The following is a 25131-nucleotide window of genomic DNA, read 5'->3' as shown; positions in this document are numbered from 1 at the left end:
CGGAGAAAAAAATCAAACCGTGCCCGGCAACGTCGAGGCGTATGGCCTCCGGCGAGATCTGGTCGATCTACCAGTCAACGATCCGTTTCTCCTGATAAAAATTCAAAATGCGCACCTATGGGCCAATTGGGCTCTGCAGATACATATGATAATGAACATTGTATGCACGTTGGTCGTATGGGCCATCGTAATACACAGATCCATGGGGCAGTCGTTCGTATACCTCAGTTTGCAAGGGGTCTGCGGTACCGGTTAGGTTTTGGTTCCAATTCATCATCCACGGGGTCTGTCCCATCTCAGCCGCCTCGCCCACGCTCAGATCTCATGGCGAATCGTGGTGGAGGAAACCCTGGTCGGGGTAGGCCGCCGGGAGGTGGTCGTGGTTCGGGCTGGCAGGACGGCTTTGGGGGTGGGCGCGGTGGCACTTTTTTTGAGGGAGGACCAAGCGGTACTGCGGGTCATGGAGGAGAGACCGGCGATGGCGACGGTAATCTGGCCAATGTCTTCCGTGATGGGGTCTTCCGAGCGGGTCAAGGAAGGCAGAACTTCGGTGGTGATCGCAGACATCACCATAGCTTCAATAATTACAACGATGGCCGCCGTAATGCCGGGTATAACAACAACTACAACTCTCGTCGTTTTGCTTCAAACTCAAGCTCCAACTCCAGGTCTATGAGCAGCGGGTATGCCGCTTCTCTTCCCGGCCTTACTGAAGCACAACAGCGTCTCGTCTCCGAGGCGGCGGAGGCATTTGCCAGGCAGATTGCTGGCCGGCCAGAATTGGTGTCTGCGGACACACAAACAGCGAACAGGAGTGGCGCGGACCAACCGGCTGTTCCTCTTGTTAGACAGCCGGGTATCTCTAGACCGCCACAGGTTTATCAGCCGGTTGCACTACCAACTCAACAGGCTGCAGCACCAAGTCAGCGGCCGGAAGAGGTTCTTATGGCAGTGGCGGGGATAGGGTCCAAGGACCAAGTGATATATCAGGATGGGATGTCGGAGGCAGAATTTGTGGCGGCAAACAAGAAGAAGGGACCCAGCTGTTTTAGATGCCGCAAGCATGGGCATTTTCTCAATGACTGTCAGGTGATTTTATGTGATTGTTGTCAGAAACCAGATCATGCTACCAAGGATTGTCCTTTACATAAGGCTCCTCGTCCTCGAATAGCTATGTATGGGCTTGGGCACCCTGATTTGGCTTTCTGGGAACTACCTCTTTCATCTTCAGTTAGACCACGTGTGGAGAATACTCGGTTGGGTAGAGTTGAAGTGTCTGGTGGATCTCTTTCTTTGGAACAGGTGATTACACATTTGCAATGGATAGTGCCAGACCTTAGCTACCAGTGGGAGGTGCAGCAGACAGAGGAAAATGTTTTCAAGGTTAACTTCCCAAGTAAGAATGAGCTGGTGAGAGTGCAACACTTTGGGAGGTTCCATGTCCCTAATTCTACCATTATTTTGTCGTTTGATTTTTGGAAGAAGGAGATTGAGCCAGTATGGGCGCCGGAGGATGTTTGGCTAAGGGTTTATGGTTTACCACCAGTGGCATTAGATGATTACCTCTCTCTTTGGGCTTTAGGCGATGTGTTCGGCAAAACAAAAGAAATTGATATTGGGTTCACTCGCCAACATAATGTGCTCCGAATGTTCATCACTTGTCTGGACATTACTCTTATTCCTGAGACTTGGGATCTCAAGATTAAACATGAATTTTTTAGGCTTCGATTTGAGGTTGAGGGGGTGACACAGCCTGCTGCTACAGATGTCACTATGTCTGAAGCTCCTAGGGATGGAGGAGATGATGATCCTAGGAAAGAAGATCAAGATAAAGGAGTTGATTCGGATAGGGAGGCTAAAAGAACTAAAAATGTAGTAGGAAATGAGGAGGATAAGGGAGTGAAAGGTGGCTCTGTGTTGCCACCTAATAATTCTGCTAGCACTTTGGGAATGAATTTTTCTACAGTAAGGTATGATACTGTGTATGATTTTGCTTTTGAACGATGCTTAAATCCTAAGAAACTACTATATTCTTTCAGCTCTGTTGCGGACAAAACTGGCGAGTGTATGCCGACTTTGGTCCCCTGTGTTACCTCTCTGACATTGGCTGCTGAACCTGTTTGCAGCGCCGTGAGGGGTGGATCCGAACGGTCGTCGATCACGCCTACGTCGGGTGTGCATGCTGCACATTCTCCAACGCATGTGGAGGTGGATCAGACGCGGCAATGTGCTGTGCAGCCGGCTGCTTCTCCGGCTGTACCTGCTGATCAGTCTGCGCGGACGTCGAGCCGGCCTGCGTTGGCGGTACATGCTGCACGCGCTACGACACATGCAGAGGTGGTCTCGCCGCGGCGGTATGGTCTGCGGCCTGGAGCTGCTGCGTCTGGCTTTGGCTCGGCCGTTCTGCTGCGTCCGGGCGGTTCTGGCCCAGCGAGTTTGCCTCGCTCAGGGGCAGGGGTAGACGCTGCAGTGGGGCGGCCCAATGTGCATGGGAGCCCAGCTTGCACGGTAGCGTCTACAAATACCGCAGCGTCGTCTTTTCCGAATAAGGTGCCTCTTTCTCCGCCTGACTCTGGTTGTGAAACAAATTTTAAGGAAACTTTTCAATCACCCTCTTCATTTCAACAGACTTTGGGTTTGGTCGGAAATGCTAAAGTGGCCGCAAGAGAGGGAGTCAATACGGTGGGTATGCATACTCCCCAACAAGTAATTGCGTTTGGAGGGATTCGTGAATAGGATGTGCGTGGTGTTCGGTCGAGTGGTAGACTGAGCGCTCAGCTCAACTCTGATGCAACACAGATGGAGAGGGCGATGAAGATAGCAAAACAGCATGTGGAGATACCTGTGCTAGGTACGCCTCCTAAGAAACCTACTTCTATTACCTCGTTTACAGATGATCATATAGTTGATAATGCCTTTTTGTTGGGAGTCTCTTTGGGTAATTCTCATTCTGAGTGTGTTGCTTCGGCTAGATTAATAAAAGATGTTGAAATTGAAAGAAATATAACTATACTTAAAAAATCGGATAGCTTGATGAATGATACCGCGTCTTGTTTGGTGGTTACTCATGCTTCTGATTTGTGTCTTGACTTGGAAGGGGGGAATATTTGGAGGATGAAACTTTCATTGCTCCTAGAGAGAGAAAGGGTCGTAAGAAAAAAATTCTTGATAACAACACGGTGAGGAGGAGTAACCGGGTTAGAGTTAAAAATACCAAATATCAATGACTAATCTTAGGGGTATTACTTGGAATAGTGAGGGGTTTAAAGATCCGGGAAAACACTTGTTTGTAAAAGAATCTATTAGGGAGTATGACCTGGATTTCATAGCTTTGCTTGAGACTGGAAGATCTAATTTTGCGGTACCTTTCCTTAGAGATTTAGCAGCCGGAAAGGAGTTCACGTGGTTTTGTTTGCCGCCGATTGGGAGATCGGGGGGCATTTTGGTTGGAATTAATACGGCTACTTTGCTGGTTAATAGGGTAGACAGTGGAGACTACTGTGTTAAGCTGTCTATTACTTCAAAAAAGGATGGGTTCCAATGGTTATTTGTGCCTGTATATGGGGCGGCACAGGATAAAAATAAACATGAGTTTCTTGCAGAACTTGTTAGGACATGTGAATCTGAAACTATACCGATATTATTGGCTGGGGATTTCAACATTTTGAGAAAACCTGAGGATAAAAGTAATGCTAACTTTAACCCTCGGTGGCCTTTTATTTTTAATGCGATTATTGAGAATCTAAATTTAAGAGAAATTGCGATGTTTGGACGCCAATTTACATGGGCTAGTAGACGAGAAACTCCTACATATGAAAAACTGGATAGGGTGTTAGCAAGTGTTGAATGGGAGCAAAAATTCCCTTTGGTCACGGTCAGAGCCTTGTCTCGCTCTGGATCTGATCACACCCCGCTTTTGATTGATGCAGGGATTCAATCACATTTGGGTAATAAGCCGCGTTTCTCGTTTGAGTTAGCTTGGTTTGAGCACGAGGGGTTTTACGATATAGTTGCTAAGGAGTGGGCGGCAGGGCCTCTTGGGAAAACGCCAATTCAAACTTGGCAAAATAAGATTAGGCACTTACGCAGATTTTTAAGGGGTTGGGCTAAAAATTTAAGTGGACAGTACAAGAGGGAGAAGGAAAGACTTTTGAATATTATTGATATTTTTGATATTAAAGCTGAAACGGTGCCGTTGTCTTCTGGCGAGCGCAATGAGCTAAAACACGCTAATGAAAATTTGAATAAACTCAGACGAGAAGAAGAAATTAAGTGGGCGCAAAGGGCCAAAGTAAAATATATTCAGGAAGGGGGTGATAATACTAGATATTTCCACTTAATAACGAATGGTAAGCATAGGAAAAAGAAGATATATCAACTTGAGCAAGAGGAGGGGACTATTGTTGGAGATGATAATCTGCGGGTGTATATTTCGGAGTACTATAAAAAATTATTTGGTAATCCTGATCCTAGTTCGGTGTCTTTGGATGAGGGGAGGACCGCTGATATTCCGCAATTGTCGGCTGATGAGAATATTGCGTTAATTGCGAACTTCTCAATGGAGGAGATTCATGACGCGATTTTTCAAATAGAACATAATAAATCACCTGGACCAGACGGGTTTCCTGCTGAATTCTATCAACAATTTTGGGGTGTTATTAAATTTGATTTAATGGCTCTTTTTGAGAGTTTTCAGAGAGGAGAGTTGCCTTTATATAAACTGAATTTTGGAGTGATTACGCTGCTGCCTAAAAAGGAGAATGCGACTCAGATACAGCAGTATAGGCCGATTTGTCTGCTTAATGTGAGTTTCAAATTTTTTACTAAAGTGGCAACAAATAGGATTTCTCAGGTAGCACAAAAAGTGATTAGACCGACACAGACGGCTTTTATCCCCGGTAGACATATCCTAGAGGGAGTAGTTGTTCTCCACGAAACGATACATGAATTACATAGGAAGAAACTTGATGGGGTGCTGTTCAAAATTGATTTCGAAAAAGCATATGACAAGGTAAAATGGCCTTTTTTACAGCAAGTTTTACGTATGAAGGGGTTTGATCCTATTTGGTGCGATAGAATTAAGCAATTTGTGCAGGGGGAGTGTTGGTATCAGAGTTAATGATGTCATAGGACATAACTTCCAAACTAGGAAAGGCTTACGACAGGGAGATCCTTTATCGCCAATTCTTTTTAACATTGTCGCGGATATGTTAGCAATTCTTATTGCTAGGGCTAAGGAGGAGGGTAAAGTGGGGAGTTTGTTGCCCCATTTAATTGATGGGGGTATCTCCATTTTACAGTACGCAGATGATACTATTCTCTTTTTGGAACATGATATTGCAAAGGCGGTTAATATGAAATTAATATTATGTATTTTTGAACAACTATCGGGATTAAAGATTAATTTTCATAAAAGTGAAATTTTCTGTTTCAGTAAGGCTAAGGATATGGAGGACCAGTATCGACATATTTTTGGGTGCGAGTCTGGATCCTTACCGATAAAATACTTGGGAATTCCGGTTGTCGTGGATGTGACCACGGCAGATGCTACGGGGGGTAGCACTTCGTTGATGCGAGGGGAAGGGAACATCGCCATCTACGGGTCGAGGTGCAAGAGACGCAAGGGTTTTACCCAGGTTCAGCCCCTCCGGAGAGTAAAAGGCCTACGTCCTGCTAGATCTTTATTGCTCAGTGGAGAATTACAATGGGGGGGCTCAGCCGGAGGCTATGCCAGGAGCTTACAAGGGGAGATCGGATTTCTCTTGACGTCCCTCTAGGGTTTAAGGTCGGGGGTTTATATAGGCACCCCCGATCTAGGGTTACATGGAGATAACTCCGAATCGTATCTGTTGCTACCAATCCGGGATTCGCTAACCCTCTTGCAAGTAATCTTCTTATCCAGCCGCACAGGTTCCCCTCTCGAGATCGCAGCCCAGTCACCTTAGGGCCCAGTCGCCCGGGCGACTGGCGACCCGCCCGGGCCCCCATCTTCATGACGAGTGGGACTGGCGACCCCCCCCCCATGGGCGTATCCCCATCAGTAGTCCCCGAGCGCGGTGGTGATGAAGTGTGGATCTGGAGCAAGCCTTGGAAAAGCGCAGTGATGGATCAAGATGAGTCGCCACCGGGCTCTGAAGATAGAACCACGAGCTCGGCGCCAGTCTTCAATCGCCATGGTTTGGTTAGCCAATCGGCGTATGACAGTCGGCGTCCGCCAGTCGTCGTCTGCCAGTCGGCGTCTGCCAGCCACCTTTTACCATGGAGACACGCGGAGGGACCAACGGCTAGATTTCACGTTGACCGAGGCATGAACCGTTTGCATGTTGTTGACCGTTGGGCCTGACGTGACTGCTAACGGCTAGTTTAACAGCCATTCAGCCAGAACCGGAGCAAATCTCGACCATTGATTACGAGCGGCGATTCCGGGGCGAGTTAACGAACGGATTCCATCCTTGATCGGAGCGAGTGCGGGCGATATAAAGGGCTGCCCCCGAGATTAGGGTTCATCCTCGTCCCAGGATGCGGCCGAAGAGGAAGCGACTTCCCGTCCGGAGGGCGAGGCGGAGCTTCCGAAGGAAGGGGTCGAGCCGCTGTCGAAGCGACTGCGCCCCACTCTTCTAGAGGGTACTATGAGGCTTCAACGCCCCTTGAAGGCCGCGATCGACGCGGGGGCTCGGGCCGGGCCCGGCGTGAAGGCAATCCCCACGGTGAGGTAAGGACTTCCTGTCGGACTTGTTCTCCCCGAGGTCAGAATCGGGCGTCGGTTCATCTCGCCTCCTTGTAGGTCCAAGAAGAAGACCTTGGTGAAGCCGGCCGCGACTGGGGTAGCGGCCACAAGGGCGGCTGAGGCGAAGAAGAAGGCCGCGGAGAAGAAAGCGGCGCCTTCTGACCTCGGGGGCACAGGGTCGGCTCCGGAAGGACCTGCCACCGCGAGCCAAGCCGAGAAGGCAAGCGCCCGCCGCGCCGAGCCCACCGCCGAAGCCTTTCCTCTGCCCAGCATGGCTCGCGGGGGCATGGCGAGCGCGGCGACGGGACCGGACATCGTTCCACCCGTGGTGGAGGAGGAGTCGACTGTCATTGGGTCGACCGAGGGGCAGAGAGCGCCCGAGGTCGAAGAGAATATCGTTGAGGAGGGCTGCCTGTCGGGGCCGCTGAAGGAGCGCCGGTCTAAGGCCGCTAGGGATCGAGCCCCGCCCAGTGGTGCCGACGCGCGGGCGGGCGAGGCACCGACGACTGAGGCGGTGATGCAAGCGGAAGGAGCGACGGAGTCGCGGCATCCGCCGCCTTCTTCCTTGACTTTCACCGAGCTCCACACGGCGCTTGGTGAAGCACACGTGGTGAGCGTAGTCTAGTCACCCCCAGTCCCCGAGGGTCGACTTGGTCTGAAAGGGCGAGTCGAGTCTCCTCTCTGTCCGTCTATATTTTTTTGTTAACTTTGGCACTGTTTCGGATTTTCGCAGGCGGAGGTCAAGCGACTGACTGTGCTCGTCGAAGAGGCGGCGCAGAAGAACCGGAAGCTGATTGCTCTGGGCAGTAAGTCCTGCCCGCTTGCCTTCCTCATTCGGTGTTGATGGTCCTTTGTTCTCACCGTCTTCTTTTCCCTGTAGCAGAGGCGCAGGCAAAGGCTCTTGCCGAGGCTCGGGAAGGATTCGTCAAGGAATCTTTATATCGTGAAGCCGATTTCCGGGCGCAGCAGGCCGAAGAGGCCCGGAAAAAGGCAGCAGCGGAGGTGGTGAACTTGACGAAGGTCCTGGAGAAGAAGGGCCGGGAGCTGGAAGATGTCATCGCCGAGTACCAGGGAAAGCTTGATGCCGTAACTACTGCGCGGGACTCCGCACGCGGGGCTGCCGCATCTCTTCGGGAGGAGGTTGCGGTCTTGAAGCAGCAGCACGCCAAGGAGCTAGCTGCGGAAAAGGAGGCGTCCGAAGGCATCGTTCTGGCGGTGCAGGCCGAGAAGACCAGCTTCGAGGCCTTCGTCAGAGAGATGTCGCGGCAGATTCTTGGTAAGTTCTTGTCTTCGCGCTTGCTGTCTTTTTTGTGGACTCGAGTCTCTGATCGTGGCGAGTCGGCTTCGGGGGCCAGTCCCCGAGCATGGCGAGTCGGCTTTGGGGGCCAGTCCCCGAGTGTGGCGAGTCGGCTTCGGGGAGCCAGTCCCCGAGCATGGCGAGTCAGCTTCGGGGGCCAGTCCCCGGGCTTGGCGAGCCGGTTTCGGGGGCCAGTCTCCGAGCATGGCGAATCGGCTTCGAGGAGCCAGACCCCGAGCATGGCGAGTCGGCTTCGGGGAGCCAGTCCCCGGGCATGGCGAGTCGGCTTCGGGGAACCAGTCCCCGAGCGTGGCGAGTCGTTTTTTGGAGGCGAGCTCTTATTTTTTTCCTTGTCCTTGTGTTGGTGGTTGTAGGTACGTGCGACTTCGTGGAGACGGCGACTCCACGGGAATGCTTGTCGACTGCGACCACGCGCATCATCGCCTGTGCGGGGGAGATATTGGCGGCGCTCCAGTACCTGAGTCCGCGGGAGGTGATTCCGCGGGACACGCCGTCTGTCTTCAGGGCCGTGTCCAATATTCCGGCCGTTGTCGACTGGCTTCGCCGGTCCTCCTGCCGTGTTGGCATTACCATGGCTCTGAGCATGGTGCTGGCGCACTACTCCGAGGGGTTCGACGTGGAGGAGGTCACCGCTGGCTTCCCCTCGGAGACTGGCGAGTTCGACGTTGCCGAGGTGCTGCGCTTGATGGATGCGGTGCGTCCCTTTGCCGACCGGGTACTGGCGACTGCGGACTTGGAGACTCACATCTCCAGCCAGGCGGCGCCTGGGGACGCGGAGAAGGAGCCGGGCCCAGTGGACTACCCTGCGGAGCGTCTCTTCCATGCTGCGGCAGCCGGCTCATTGTCTACTTACCCGGTCGTTCTGTACACGCCGAAGTTTCGTCACGGCGATGACGGCGCCGAACCTGTAGTAGAAGGGGCTCCGGGGCCATCTTCGTAGGTTTCTGAGTCCCTGTGTAAGAAGTAGCTTGAATGCCCGCGAGCGGGTGTTAGTTGTAAATAAAGTGATGACTTTTGCTTAACTATGATTCAGTGGTTGCACTTGGTATTATGTTATTTCGTGGCGGCGATGCTTTGGAGTTTGTTCCGACTACCCATGGCCTTTGGGCCAGTCGCCTTGCGACCCCGATGAAGGCTATCGACTTGACTGTTTTCCTTTTCGAGCTGGGCGTCCCCAGTCGCAGTACGTAGTCGTTGTAGTGCGAATAGCGGCCTCATGGGTGGAGTAGCGGCGAGTTGAAGTTTGCGCTGTTTGTATATAGCGCGCCGCTCGTCGTGGCTCGGTGAGCCAGTCGCTAGGCGACTCCAAAGGGGGTCATTGCGGGCGTGTTTTCCTTGGCGAGCCGCGGGTCCGTTTTGCGGGGTCCCTAGTCGAAGTACTTAGCCGCGCAAGTTGCCAGCCTAAGGTAGAGGAGGGCGTTAGTGTGCTGTATAGCGTAGCACGAGGCGGTCGCCGAGGCCCGTGGAGGCTGGCCGAGCGTGCGGCCCTGCTGTGGGTTCCAGTCGCCGTTTTCATCCGATGGCGTAAGGGGTGGTGGATGGCCGGACCTGGTGTTGCGTCCGGTCGCCCCGCCATGCCCTTGTTAGCCCGGCTACTTGGTCGATCGTGGACTTCGCTCTTCCAGCAGCGGCGACCGGAGGTCTCTCAGTACCGAGTCGCTTGTCGCGGCGACTGGGCCGGTATGTACCAAGATGAGAGATGGAGATATGTAACTGGTGAAGGAGAGGCGGTCGGAATTGGAGATCAATGCGGTCGGCGATTTTTATTAATCTCTGCTTTTTTGCGGGCTACATTTTTCCCTTAGGTGTAAAACCGTCGGAGGAGGTTGACGTTCCAGGGGCGCTCCACTTCTCTGGTGAGCGGTGATACGTCTCCGACGTATCGATAATTTCTTATGTTCCATGCTACTTTATTGATGATATCTACATGTTTTATGCACACTTTATGTCATATTTGTGCGTTTTCTGGAACTAACCTATTAACAAGATGCCGAAGTGCCGCTCCCGTTTTCTGCTGTTTTTGGTTTCAGTAAATCCTAGTAACGAAATATTCTCGGAATTGGACGAAATCAACGCCTGTGTTCCTATTTTGCCCGAAGCATCCGGTAACACCCGAGAGCCGCAGAGGGGGCCCCGGTGGGCCCAGATGACATGGTGGCGCGGCCCGGTGCCCCGGCCGCGCCACCCTATGGTCTCGTCGCCTCGTTGACCCTCCCGCGCCGCCTCTTCGCCTATATAAAGCCCCCGCATCGAAAACCCCTACGGAGGAAGCCACGATACGAGAAAAGTTCCGCAGCCGCCGCCATCGCGAAGCCAAGATCCGGGGGACAGAGTCTCTGTTCCCGCACCTCGCCGGAGCGGGGAAGTGCCCCCGAAGGCTTCTCCATCGACACCGCTGCCATCTCCACCGCCATCTTCATCACCGCCGTCGCTCCCATGAGGAGGGAGTAGTTCTCCATCGAGGCTCGTGGCTGTACCGGTAGCTATGTGGTTCATCTCTCTCCTATGTAGTTCAATACAATAATCTCATGAGCTGCCTTACATGATTGAGATTCATATGATGATGCTTGTAATCTAGATGTCATTATGCTAGTCAAGTGGGTTTTACTTATGTGATCTCCGGAGACTCCTTGTCCCACGTGTGTAAAGGTGACAAAGGTGTGCACCGTGTGGGTCTCTTAGGCTATATTTCACGAAGTACTTATTCACCGTTGAAGAGCGTAGTGAAGTGCTTATTTATATCTCTTTATGATTGCAATGTGCATCGTATCACAATTTATCTATGTGCTTCTCTAGTGATGTGTTATTAAAGTAGTTTTATTCCTCCTGCATGTGTGCAAAGGTGACAGTGCGTGCACCATGTTAGTACTTGGTTTATGCTATGATCATGATCTCTTGTAGATTGCGAAGTTAACTATTGCTATGATAATATTGATGTGATCTATTCCTCCTACATATGCATGAAGGTGACAAGTGTGCATGCTATGCTAGTACTTGGTTTAGTCTTTTGATCTATCTTACACTAAAGGTTACTAAAATATGAGCATTATTGTGGAGCTTGTTAACTCCGGCATTGAGGGTTCGTGTAATCCTACGCAATGTGTTCATCATCCAACAAAAGTGTAGAGTATGCATTTATCTATTCTCGTTATGTGATCAATGTTGAGAGTGTCCACTAGTGAAAGTCTATTCCCTAGGCCTTGTTCCTAAATACTGCTGAGTTACTACCGCTTGTTTACATCGTTTTACCGTGTTACTACCGCCGCAATACTACCACCATCAACCACACGCCAGCCAAGCTATTTTCCGGCACCATTGCTACCGCTCATACATATTCATACCACCCGTATTTCACTATCTCTTCGCCGAACTAGTGCACCTATTTGGTGTGTTGGGGACACAAGAGACTTCTTGCTTTGTGGTTGCAGGGTTGCATGAGAGGGATATCTTTGACCTCTTCCTCCCCGAGTTCGATAAACCTTGGGTGATCCACTTAAGGGAAACTTGTCGCTGTTCTACAAACCTCTGCACTTGGAGGCCCAACACCGTCTACAGGAAAGGAGGGGGAACGTAGACATCAAGCACTTTTCCGGCGCCGTTGCCGGGAGGAAAGGTAAAAGGCACTCATACTTCGGTTCCGGGTACTAAGCTATTTCTCGCGCCATTGTGTGTGCTCGAAGCTATTTCCTTTAGACTCCGCAATTGCGACATTTGGTTTCTTGTTTACACTAGTTAGGCATAATGGAAAACAACAAAAATATGAGAGATCTTTATGAACTTTATCTTGAATTAGGACATGATGTGTTTGAAGAAAGAATTAAGAAACCCATGGAACTTTATATGCATGCTAATGGGAATGTTATTACTATGAATGCTTTGAACACCATTGTTGCTAATGCTATGGAAAATTCTAAGCTTGGGGAAGCCGGCTTTGATGAGCATGATATTTTTAGTCCCCCAAGCATTGAGGAGAAAATTTACTTTGATGATACTTTGCCTCCCATTTACGATGATTATAATGATAGTAGTCTTTTGTTACCACCTGTTATGGAGGATAAATTTGATTATGATTACAATATACCTCCTATATTTGATAGCTACTTTGTTGAATTTGCTCCCACTACAATTAATAAGAATGAGTATGCTTATGTTGGGAGTAGTAATTATTTTATGCATGAGACTCATGATAAGAATGTTTTATGTGATAGTTATATTGTTGAGTTTGCTCATGATGCTACTGAAAGTTATTATGAGAGAGGAAAATATGGTTGTAAAAATTTTCATGTTACTAAAACACCTCTCTATGTGCTGAAATTTTTGAAGCTACACTTGTTCTATCCTTTTATGCTTGTCACTTTGTTCTTCATGAATTCATTTATGTACAAGATTCCTCTGCATAGGAAGCATGTTAGGCTTAAACATGTTTTGAATTTGCCTCTTGATGCTCTCTTTTGCTTCAAATACTATTTCTTATGAGAGCATCATCATTAAAACTGCTGAGCCCATCTTAATGGCTATAAAGAAAGAACTTCTTGGGAGATAACCCATGTGTTTATTTTACTACAGCAATTTTTGTTTTGTTGAGTCTTGGAAGTTGTTTACTACTGTAGCAACCTCTCCTTATCATGTTTTTGTGCCAAGTAAAGTTTCTATGTTAAAGTTGATGTTATATTTGGGATCGCTGCGCAGAAACAGCATTGCTGTCTGTCACGAATCTGGGCCTATTTCTCTGCAGAAAATTCGAAAAAATCTGCCAATTTACGAGCGTGATCCTCAGATATGTACGCAACTTTCATTAGTTTTGAGTTTTTCCATTTGAGCAAGTCTGGTGCCAGCTTTAAATTCGTCTTTACGGACTGTTCTGTTTTTGACAGATTCTGCCTTTTATTTCGCATTGCCGCTTTTGTTAAGTTGAATGAGTTTCTTTGTTCCATTAACTTTCAGAAGTTTTGTGCAATGTCCAGAAGTGTTAAGAATGATTGTGTCACCTCTGAACATGTGAATTTTTGATTATGCACTAACCCTCTAATGAGTTTTCTTGAAGTTTGGTGTGAAGGAAGTTTTCAAGGGTCAATAGAAGAGGGTGATATAATGTGATCGAGAAGAGTGAAAGGTCTAAGCTTGGGGATGCCCCGTGGTTCATCCCTGCAAATTTTAAGAAGACTCAAGCATCTAAGCTTGGGGATGCCCAAGGCATCCCCTTCTTCATCGACAACTTATCAGGTTTCTTCTAGTGAAACTATATTTTTATTCCGTCACATCCTATGTATTTTACTTGGAGCGTCTGTGTGCTTTTATTCTTGTTTTTGTTTTGTTATCTTAGTTCTCTGAATAAGTTCATCCTTGTGTGGGAGAGAGACACGCTCCGCTGGTTCGTATGAACACATGTGTTCTTAGCTCATAATATTCATGGCGAAGTTTCCTCTTCGTTAAATTGTTATATGGTTGGAATTGGAAAATGCTACATGTAGTAATTGGTAAAATGTCTTGGATAATGTGATACTTGGCAATTGTTGTGCTCATGTTTAAGCTCTTGCATCATATACTTTGCACCCATTAATGAAGAAATACATAGAGCCTTGCTAAAATTTGGTTTGCATAATTGGTCTCTCTAAGGTCTAGATAATATCTAGTATTGAGTTTTGAACAACAAGGAAGACGGTGTAGAGTCTTATAATGTTTACAATATGTCTTTTATGTGAGTTTTGCTGCACCGGTTCATCCTTGAGTTTGCTTCAAATAACCTTGCTAGCCTAAACCTTGTATCGAGAGGGAATACTTCTCATGCATCCAAAATCCTTGAGCCAACTACTATGCCATTTGTGTCCACCATACCTACCTACTACATGGTATTTTTCCGCCATTCCAAAGTAAATTGCTTGAGTGCTACCTTTAAACCATTCAAAATTTATCACCTCTGATTTGTGTCAATGTTTTATAGCTCATGAGGAAGTATGTGGTGTTTATCTTTCAATCTTGTTGGGCAACTTTCACCAATGGACTAGTGGCTTCATCCGCTTATCCAATAATTTTGCAAAAAGAGCCGGCAATGGGATTCCCGAGTCCCAAATTAATTAACAAAAATAGACACTCCTCCATGGTATGTGATTGTTGGACTGGCACCCGAAGGATTCGGTTAGCCATGGCTTGAGAAAGCAAAGGTGGGGAGGAGTGTCATCATAATAAAACTAAAATAAAAAGGCACTCCTTCATGGTATGAGATTGTTGGCAGTGCACCCGAGGATTCGGTTAGCCATGGTTTGTGAAAGAAAGGTTGGAAGGAGTGCCACTCAAAAATAAAATAAAATGGGAGCCGCTCTTTGAAGGTTTGTCTGGCAAGGGGGTTAGAGTACCCGCTACCATTCGTTGACAACAACAAACACCTCTCAAAACTTTATTTTTATGCTCTCTTTATGTTTTCAAAATAAAAGCTCTAGCACAAATATAGCAATCGATGCTTTCCTCTTTGAAGGACCATTCTTTTACTTTTATTGTTGAGTCAGCTTACCTATCTCCCTCCACCTAAGAAGCAAACACTTGTGTGAACTCGTGCATTGATTCCTACATACTTGCATATTGCACTTGTTATATTACTTTATGTTGACAATATCCATGAGATATACATGTTATAAGTTGAAAGCAACCGCTGAAACTTAATCTTCCTTTGTGTTGCTTCAATACCTTTACTTTGATTTATTGCTTTATGAGTTAACTCTTATGCAAGACTTATTGATGCTTGTCTTGAAGTACTATTCATGAAAAGTCTTTGCTTTATGATTCAGCTTGTTTACTCATGTCATTACCATTGTTTTGATCGCTGCATTCATTACATATGTTTACAAATAGTATGATCAAGTTTATGATGGCATGTCACTTAAGAAATTATCCGTGTTATCGTTTTACCTCGCTTCGGGACGAGCAGTAACTAAGCTTGGGGATGCTGATACGTCTCCGACGTATCGATAATTTCTTATGTTCCATGCTACTTTATTGATGATATCTACATGTTTTATGCACACTTTATGTCATATTTGTGCGTTTTCTGGAACTAACCTATTAACAAGATGCCGAAGTGCCGCTTCTCGTTTTCTCGCTGTTTTTGGTTTCGTAAATCCTAGTAACGAAATATTCTCGGAATTGGACGAAATCAACGCCTGTGTTCCTATTTTGCCCGGAAGCATCCGAACACCCGAGAGCCGGCGAGAGGGGGCCCCGGTGGGCCCAGATGACATGGTGGCGCGGCCCGTGCCCCGGCCGCGCCACCCTATGGTCTCGTCGCCTCGTTGACCCTCCCGCGCCGCCTCTTCGCCTATATAAAGCCCCCGCATCGAAAACCCTTACGGAGGAAGCCACGATACGAGAAAAGTTCCGCAGCCGCCGCCATCGCGAAGCCAAGATCCGGGGGACAGGAGTCTCCGTTCCCGCACCCCGCCGGAGCGGGGAAGTGCCCCCGAAGGCTTCTCCATCGACACCGCTGCCATCTCCACCGCCATCTTCATCACCGCTGCTGCTCCCATGAGGAGGGAGTAGTTCTCCATCGAGGCTCGGGGCTGTACCGGTAGCTATGTGGTTCATCTCTCTCCTATGTAGTTCAATACAATAATCTCATGAGCTGCCTTACATGATTGAGATTCATATGATGATGCTTGTAATCTAGATGTCATTATGCTAGTCAAGTGGGTTTTACTTATGTGATCTCCGGAGACTCCTTGTCCCACGTGTGTAAAGGTGACAGTGGGTGCACCGTGTGGGTCTCTTAGGCTATATTTCACGAAGTACTTATTCACTGTTGAAGAGCGTAGTGAAGTGCTTATTTATATCTCTTTATGATTGCAATGTGCATCGTATCACAATTTATCTATGTGCTACTCTAGTGATGTGTTATTAAAGTAGTTTTATTCCTCCCGCATGTGTGCAAAGGTGACAATGCGTGCACCATGTTAGTACTTGGTTTATGCTATGATCATGATCTCTTGTAGATTGCGAAGTTAACTATTGCTATGATAATATTGATGTGATCTATTCCTCCTACATATGCATGAAGGTGACAAAGTGTGCATGCTATGCTAGTACTTGGTTTAGTCTTTTGATCTATCTTACACTAAAGGTTACTAAAATATGAGCATTATTGTGGAGCTTGTTAACTCCGGCATTGAGGGTTCGTGTAATCCTACGCAATGTGTTCATCATCCAACAAAAGTGTAGAGTATGCATTTATCTATTCTCGTTATGTGATCAATGTTGAGAGTGTCCACTAGTGAAAGTCTATTCCCTAGGCCTTGTTCCTAAATACTGCTGAGTTACTACTGCTTGTTTACTGTTTTACTGTGTTACTACTGCTGCAATACTACCACCATCAACCACACGCCAGCAAGCTATTTTCTGGCACAGTTGCTACTGCTCATACATATTCATACCACCTGTATTTCACTATCTCTTCGCCGAACTAGTGCACCTATTTGGTGTGTTGGGGACACAAGAGACTTCTTGCTTTGTGGTTGCAGGGTTGCATGAGAGGGATATCTTTGACCTCTTCCTCCCTGAGTTCGATAAACCTTGGGTGATCCACTTAAGGGAAACTTGCTGCTGTTCTACAAACCTCTGCACTTGGAGGCCCAACACTGTCTACAGGAAAGGAGGGGGAACGTAGACATCAAGCGGTTCGCCTTTGTCGTCCTTGCGGACGTCGATGAGGTAGTAGGAGTCGTTGCCGAGTACGCGGCTGACGGCGAATGGTCCTTCCCAGGGCGGGGACAGCTTGTGCATGCCTTTCCTGTCCTGGATTAGCCGGAGCACTAGGTCGCCGATTTGGAAGGAGCGACTCCGGACGCGGCGACTATGGTAGCGACGGAGATCCTGCTGGTAGATGGCGGTTCTGGAGAGTGCGAGGTCTCTGGCCTCGTCGAGGAGATCGATATCATCCTGGCGAGCTCGCTCGTTGTCTGCCTCGGCGTAGTTGGCGACCCGAGGTGAGTCGTAGGCGATGTCCGTAGGCATAACGGCTTCGGCGCCGTACACCAGGAAGAAGGGCGTGAAGCCAGTCGACCTGTTTGGCGTTGTGCGGATACCCCACAGTACTGACGAGAGCTCTTCTGCCCAACAGCCGGTTGCGCGCTCTAGTGGCACGACCAGGCGTGGTTTGAGTCCGTGAAGGATGCTCTGGTTTGCTCTTTCTGCTTGGCCGTTCGACTCGGGGTGGGCGACTGAAGCGAGGTCGAGTCGGATGCCCTTCTCCTCACAGAAGTCAGCCATCTCCCCTTTGGCGAAGTTGGTGCCGTTGTCAGTTATGATGCTGTGCGGGTAGCCATATCGATAGATAAGCTCGCGTAGGAACTTTGTGGCCGTCTTCCCGTCGCACTTCTTTATGGGCTTTGCTTCTACCCATTTGGTGAACTTGTCCACCGCAACCAGGAGGTGAGTATATCCGCCGGGGGCCGTTTTGAACTTCCCCACCATGTCCATGCCCCAGACGGCGAAGGGCCAGGTGAGGGGAATGGTTTTCAATGCCGACCCTGGCATGTGCGACTGGCTTGCGTACTTTTGGCACCCGGCGCACGAACGGACGAGCGCGACCGCATCCTCGTGGGCTGTCGGCCAGTAGAAGCCGTGACGGAAGGCCTTGGCGACGATTGAACGCGCGCCTGCGTGGTGGCCGCAGTCCCCTGCGTGGATGTCGCGCAGAATGTTACGCCCTTCTGCGGTGGCGACGCACCGTTGGAATACTCCTGAGACACTGCGCTTGTATAATTCGTTGTTGATGATGGTGAAGGCCTTGCACCTGCGCACGATGGCTCGTGCTTTGGCTTCGTCCATCGGCAGTGTTTGGCGCTCGAGGTAGCTTATATATGGCTCGGTCCAGTCGATGCTGTCGGCGGTGAGTGCGACTAAGGTGGAGTCGGGAGCGGGTGGCTCGGCGATGTCCAGCTCGCGGGGTGCGCTCACCGAGGGGTGGCTGAGGATATCCAGGACGACGCCCGGAGGGGGTTGGAGTCGCTTGGACCCGATTCTGGCCAGCGCATCGGCCTCTTCATTCTTGCGCCTGTCGACCCCTTCGACGATGTGGCCGGCGAAGCTAGCGCCGGCTTGGTCGACGGCGCGCTTGTATGCGATCATATTGGCGTCGGTGGCGTCACAGGTGCCGGAGGTCTGGCTGGCGACTAGGTCGGAATCGCCGAGGCAGCGCAACCGCGTTGCGCCCATCTCTTTTGCGACTCGCATACCATGTAGGAGCGCCTCGTACTCGGCCATGTTGTTGGTGCAGGGCTCGAATCTGAGCTGCAAGACGTACTTCACTGTGTCGCCCTTTGGTGATGTGAGGACGACTCCCGCGCCTGCCCCTTCGAGGTTTTTAGAACCGTCGAAGTGCAGTGTCCAGTGTTTAAGGTCCGCGGGGGAGCTTGGCTGCTGGGCCTCTTCCCAGTCGGCGAGGAAGTCGGCGAGTGCCTGAGATTTGATGGCATGGCGTGACTCGTAGGTGATGTTGTGAACGCCGAGCTCGACTGCCCACTTGGCGATCCGGCCAGTTGCGTCGCGGTTGCGGATTATGTCGGCGAGTGGCGTTGATGCGACTACCTTGATGGGATGCTCGTGGAAGTAAGGGGCCAGTCGCCTCTGGGCCCTGAGGACTGCGTATACCAGCTTTTGGTAGTGCGGGTACCGCTGCTTGGATTCGATTAGAGCTTCGCTGATGTAGTAGACCGGGCGTTGTACCAGTTGCTCCCTCCCTTCTTCCTTCCGTTCGACGACCATGACCGCGCTTATGGCGTGGTTCGACGCGGCGACATACAGGAGCATAGTCTCTGCTGGCAGCGGGGCCGCAAGGATAGGGGCATTCGACAGAGCGTGCCGGAGTTCTTCCAAGGCCCGCCGCGCCTCGTCTGTCCACCTGAATGATTCTGACTTCTTGAGCAGGCGGTAGAGTGGCATGGCCTTGTCGCCGAGCCGGGGTATGAAGCGACTGAGGGCGGCGACTCGGCCGGCGAGTTTCTGCGCGTCGACTAAGCAGGTCGGCTGCTTGGTGCGCATGACCGCCAATGTCTTCTCCAGGTTGGGCTCAATGCCTCGCTTGGAGACAACGTAGCCTAGCAGTTGTCCGGATGGAACCCCAAAGGTGCACTTCAGAGGGTTGAGCTTGATCTTGTACCGCCGTAAGTTGGCGAACGTTTCGGCGAGGTCATTGATGAGGTCGGCCTGGTGGGTCGATTTGACCACTACGTCGTCGATGTAGACATGCACATTGCGGCCGATCTGGCTTTCCAGGCAGCTGTTCATGCACCGCTGGTACGTTGCCCCGGCGTTCTTGAGGCCGAAGGTCATGGACGTGTAGCAGTAGGCGCCCATGGGCGTGATGAATGCTGTCTTTCCTTGGTCTTCCTTGGCCATTTTTATTTGATTGTACCCGGAGTACGCATCAAGGAAGCATAGCGACTCGGACCCGGCGACCGCATCGATAATTTGGTCGATTCGCGGTAGGACGAATGGGTCCTTGGGGCATGCGCTGTTGAGGCTTGTGTAGTCGATACACATTCGCCACGTCTTGTTTTTCTTTAGCACCAAGACTGGGTTTGCCAGCCATTTGGGGTGTTTGATTTCGATGATAAAACCGGCGGCGAGTAGCCGGTTTACTTCTTCGGCGATTGCGCGTCGCCGTTCTTCTCCTACAGGGCGCATTGCTTGTCTAGCGGGTCGCGCGGAGGGATCGACGTGTAATTTGTGCTCAGCAAGTTCTCTCGGGACACCAGGCATGTCGGACGGTTTCCATGCGAAGATATCTCGATTCTCACGGAGGAACTTGATGAGCGCGCTTTCCTATTGGGCGGACAGGCCCGTCCCAATGGTAACTTGCCTACTCGGATCGTTTTCTACAAGATCTACTTGGCGAGTGCCTGTTGCAGGCTTGAAGGTTGATGCGGGCGAGTCGAGCTCGGTTGGCTTCTCCAGGATGGCGGGGTCGTTGCGATCCACTGGGTACTTGGCGAGTTCGGCGGAGTTGTCTTGTTCGTCAGCGATGACGGCGTCGGCGAGCTTGGCGCTGACGTCCTCGCATTCCAGTGCCATCTCCGGATCCCCGTGGACGGTGATGACGCCTCGAGGCCCTGGCATCTTCATCATGTTGTATGCGTAATGGGGGGTCGCCATGAAGCGGGCGAACGCCTGTCGACCGAGTACACAGTGGTAGGAGCTGCGGAAGTTTACCACCTCGAACGTTATCCGCTCGGTGCGGTAGTTCACGGGCGTGCCGAAGGTGACTGGCAACGTCACCTTGCCAATCGGGAAGGCCTTCCGCCCAGGGACGATGCCGTGGAACGTAACCTTGGTGTTCTCGAGGCGTGAGTCTGGTAGACCGAGCCGCTGGAAGGTTTCGTAGTACATAATGTTGATGGAGCTTCCCCCATCCATCAGGGTTTTTGGTAGCCAGTAGTCGGCGACCTTGGGCCTGACGACTAGTGCCACTCGCCCGGGGTACTCGATTCTGGGGGCGTGATCTTCACGGCTCCATGTGATGCTTTGCTCGGACCAGTTAAGCCACCGGGGCACGTCAGAAAGTATGACTGCGTGCACCGCCACTGCCCTTGCGAGGACCTTCCTGTCCCGCCGGTCGCCGACCCCAGTGAAGGTGTGGAGCGAGCCGGCGCTGCGACCGAATCCTTCCCCCTTGTGCTGGTCCTGGTCTTTTGCGCGATCCTTGTGCTGATCACCGCCGTTGCTTTCCTTGGCGCGGCGGGCCCTTTCTATTTGCTTCAGGGAGTAGCAATTTCCCGTCGTATGATTGGCGGGCTTGCCCTCCTTGCTGTGATAGATGCATGGTGCATCTAGGAGGCTGCAGGCGTCGAAGCGCTTGGGCTGGGGCCGATCTTCCCGTGGTGCGCGAGGGTCACGCCGGAACGACTTTGGCTCGCGCTGCTCGTAGTCGGTGGTGGCGACCAGCTCGTTGTGTCCTCCCTCTCCACGGCGCTTGCCGCTGTTGGATCGGCCGGCAAAACGATAGTCGCCACGCCGGGGCTCCGCGTGCGTGGGGCGGCGATTGCGTCGTTGACCGTACTCGTCATCCGAGTCGACTGTAGGGTCTTCGTCGGCGTAGCGGAGGGCGATGTCGAAGAGCTCGGAGATTGAGATATTATCCCTGCTGACGCGACGGAGCTTGGCGCTTAGTGGTTCATACCGGCAGCAGCGTCGGAAGCAATAGATTGCTGTGTCCGTGCTGATGCCGCTGGAGGTCGTCCACATATCCTGCCAGCGCTGTACCCACCGGCGGGTCGACTCGCGCGGGCCTTGGACGCAGCGATCCAGGTCTTCTATTGTTGTGGCACGTGTGTAAGCGCTGGCGAAGTGTTGGATGAATGCGGCGCGAGCTTCTTCCCAAGAGTCAATGCTGTTGGCGGTGAGGGTGTTGAACCAGTGGCGATTGACGCCGTCCATCATGAGGGGTAGGTAGCGCGCAGCGAGTAGCTCGGTGTGGCCTTGGATCCCCATTGCCATGGCGTACGAGTCGATCCAGACCGTGGGGTCGATATGTGTGTCGTACTTCTCGATGTCACGGGGTCCTTTGAACCCCACAGGATACGGTTCGCCTCTGATCATTGGCCCGAAGCAAGCGGGGCCGATTCGAGTGAACGCGCTCTGGCGCGGGGCTTCATCGGCGTGGCGGTCGTTCAAACGTGTACGCGCCCGCCATTCTTGGTCGTTGACGATGTGGGTTCGGGCGTCGACCGGCTGTCCATTGGTGGCGATCATCACCCGCGCAGGGCGCGGCTCGATTCGGTTGTTAGTCGAGTGGGCCGCGTGCGGCGCTGGCGGCGGACCGTTGTTGGCGTTGACGACTGCGCGGTTTGCCGCGTCCGACGACGCTGCGCGACTGGCGGATGTGCGCGAATAGAGTCGCCCTTGCGAGTCGGCTGCGGCGTGCTGTTGCTCCAACGCCTTGGCGACCAAGGCCTTGGCATGCTGGACGAGGATTGCTCCATCTCCCGTTTCAGGGATTCTTGCGAGGACGGCCTGAGCAGCCGCGACGTTGTCAGCTGGAGACGAATGCAACGGTAGGCCGTTGGCGTCAACTTCTGCTTGAGGAACTTCGGGAGGTGGCGGTGGGGGTGGCGGTGGTGCTCCGCGTGCCGCTCTGTCGGCGGCAGCCCGACTTCCTTCCGGGATGTCAGGGTTTTGGATTCGGGCGACCCGGATTTCTCCGTCTGGGTCGTCGAAGTTAAGGCGCGCGCTGGGGAAGTCGTTTGCGCGGGCACGCTCCATGCGCCGGCGGTTTCGCTGCTGACGATAGTGGGATACAGCTCTCACTTCGTCTTGCTCGAGACGAAACTTCTGCCTTTCGGCGAGCTCTTTTTTCCTCTGCTCTTCGAGGGCCGCCCGGTGGGCCTCGATCTCCGTTGCGGTGGCGGTTGCAGGGAGGGGGGTGGTGAAGGCGTCGACTGGGAGCTCCTCCCCGCCCCCTGCCATGAAGACTGTGGTCGGGTAGCGGTAGCGTGGGGCCTCGACGGAGTCGGACTCGGAGTCGCTGCCGAAGAGGGAAAGGATGGAGTCGTCCTCGAAGCCACCTTCGAAGTCACTTGGGTGGGAGACCAAGGAGATAGAATCCTTGTCCGACGCCGCGGCAGCAGAGCGGGCAGTCGGGGGCGCAGCGGTGGACTCGGCGATTGATGTTATAGCGATGATGTCGGAGAAGTCGGTGTCGATCGTGGCGATGACGGAGTCAATGGTTGGGACGTCGTCGGCGGAGTCGGTGGTTGGGACGACGTCAGCGGAGTCGGCGACCGTTGAAGCAACAATGGAGTTGGCGGTCGGTGCTGCGACCGCCGACTCGGCCTCATCTTCCAGGGCCGTCTCTGCCTCTACGTACACCTCGCCGGTGACCGGGCGAGTGGCAGTGAGGGGCTGTCCCGGCGCGTAGGGGTCGTGCGCCCGATCGGGGCGAGGCTCAGCGGGGTCGCTGACGCCGGCGAGCCCGACGAAGAGGTTGATGGAGCCGATCGGCACCATCCAGGCGTGCTTGAGGGGCGACGAGGCGGGCCGGTAGGTGCTTGGCTGGATGTGGAAGAAATTGCCGGTGGCGATCATCCTGCCGGACGCAACCGACCGCCGCACCGGTGAGTAGGGCCTCGCCGTAGCTCGGAGGCTTGATGTCCCATGCCCCACGGTGGGCGCCACTGTCGTGGATGTGACCACGGCAGATGCTACAGGGGGTAGCACTTCGTTGATGCGAGGGGAAGGGAACATCGCCATCTACGGGTCGAGGTGCAAGAGACGCAAGGGTTTTACCCAGGTTCAGCCCCTCCGGAGAGTAAAAGGCCTACGTCCCGCTAGATCTTTATTGCTCGGTGGAGAATTACAATGGGGGGCTCAGCCGAGGCTATGCCAGGAGCTTACAAGGGGAGATCGGATTTCTCTTGACGTCCCTCTAGGGTTTAAGGTCGGGGGTTTATATAGGCACCCCCGATCTAGGGTTACATGGAGATAACTCCGAATCGTATCTGTTGCTACCAATCCGGGATTCGCTAACCCTCTTGCAAGTAATCTTCTTATCCAGCCGCACAGGTTCCCCTCTCGAGATCGCAGCCCAGTCACCTTAGGGCCCAGTCGCCCGGGCGACTGGCGACCCGCCCGGGCCCCCATCTTCATGACGAGTGGGACTGGCGACCCCCCCCCCCCATGGGCGTATCCCCATCACCGGTGCATCATAGGACACTGAGGAATGCGGAGTGGCATCCTATTGAAAACCGCTTTGCGTCTAAATTGGGGTGTTGGAGGAGTAAAATGCTGTCTTATGGAGATAGGCTGGTTCTTATTAATGCGGTCCTTACTAGCCTTCCGATGTTTATGCTTTCTTTCTTGGAAATACCAGTTGGGGTTAGGAAAAGGCTAGACTTTTATAGATCGAACTTTTTTTGGCAATCAGATGAACATAAAAAGAAATATAGACTGTCTAAATGGAATATATTGTGCAGACCGAAGGATCAAGGTGGGTTAGGAATTGAGGTTTTGGAATTGAAAAATAAATGTTTGTTGAGCAAATGGCTGTTTAAACTTTTATCTGAGGAGGGTATGTGGCAGCAGCTCTTATGCAATAAATATCTTAAAAATAAAACATTGGCACAAGTAGAGGTTAAGCCGACTGATTCACCTTTCTGGAAGGGTCTTATGCATGTTAAAAATGACTTCTTCAAGAGAGGTTCTTTCAAAGTGGGGGATGGAACTTCTGTTAGGTTTTGGGAGGATGTATGGATGAGAGATACTCCTTTGTCTCATCAATATCCGGCTCTTTATAACATTGTTCAACACAAGAATGTACTAGTGTCCACCGTGCTTGCAACTGTTCCTATTAATATAACATTTAGAAGAGGTTTAAATGAAACCAAGTGGATACAATGGTTACACTTGTGTCAAAGACTTATTACTATTGACTTAACATCGGAACCTGATAAGTTCATTTGGAAGCTTTCTGAATCGGGTATCTTTTCAGTTAAGTCTATGTACCTTGACTACATGAATGGGCATGCTACCTATCTTCGTAAATATTTATGGAAGTTAAAAATCCCTTTGAAAATAAAAAATTTTATGTGGTTTATGAGTAATAAGGTACTGTTAACTAAAGACAATTTAGCTAAACGGAAGTGGAAAGGATGTCAAAAATGTTGTTTTTGTGATTCTACTGAAACCGCTAATCATTTGTTTATTCAGTGCCCTTTTGCGAAGATAGTATGGCGTATGATATATCTCTCATACAACATTCCACCGTCAGCTAATATTACTAATATGTTTGGTAGATGGCTTAATGGTGTGAACAAAAATGACAAACAAAAAATTCGTATTGGTGTATCGGCCATTTGTTGGGCTATTTGGCGGACTCGAAATGATTTGGTGTTTAACAAACAAAGTGGAACTAACTTTTTGCAGGTTATCCGGCGAGCTGCTCATTCAATTCAGCAATGGGTTTTCCTTCTCCTGGTGGAGCAGCGGGAGGATATGGTTATTGGATGCAACCGGATGCTACAGGTTGCTCAGGACTTCTTTTTCCAGGCTACTGGGTGGCGGCATCTTAATAGAATAGCAAATGCATAGCTTTTCTGAGTGCCATATT

At 51.1% G+C, this 25131-nt stretch overlaps 1 pseudogene; it reads left to right on the top strand.

The window, feature by feature from the left end:
* Window positions 1-672: 672 nt before the first annotated feature.
* On the top strand, window positions 673-24796 carry LOC124648284 (annotated as a pseudogene).
* The last annotated feature ends 335 nt before the right edge of the window (window positions 24797-25131 follow it).

Source organism: Lolium rigidum, chromosome 1 (assembly GCF_022539505.1).
Source record: "Lolium rigidum isolate FL_2022 chromosome 1, APGP_CSIRO_Lrig_0.1, whole genome shotgun sequence".
Taxonomy (NCBI): domain Eukaryota; kingdom Viridiplantae; phylum Streptophyta; class Magnoliopsida; order Poales; family Poaceae; genus Lolium; species Lolium rigidum.
This window is presented reverse-complemented; position numbering and strand designations above follow the sequence as displayed.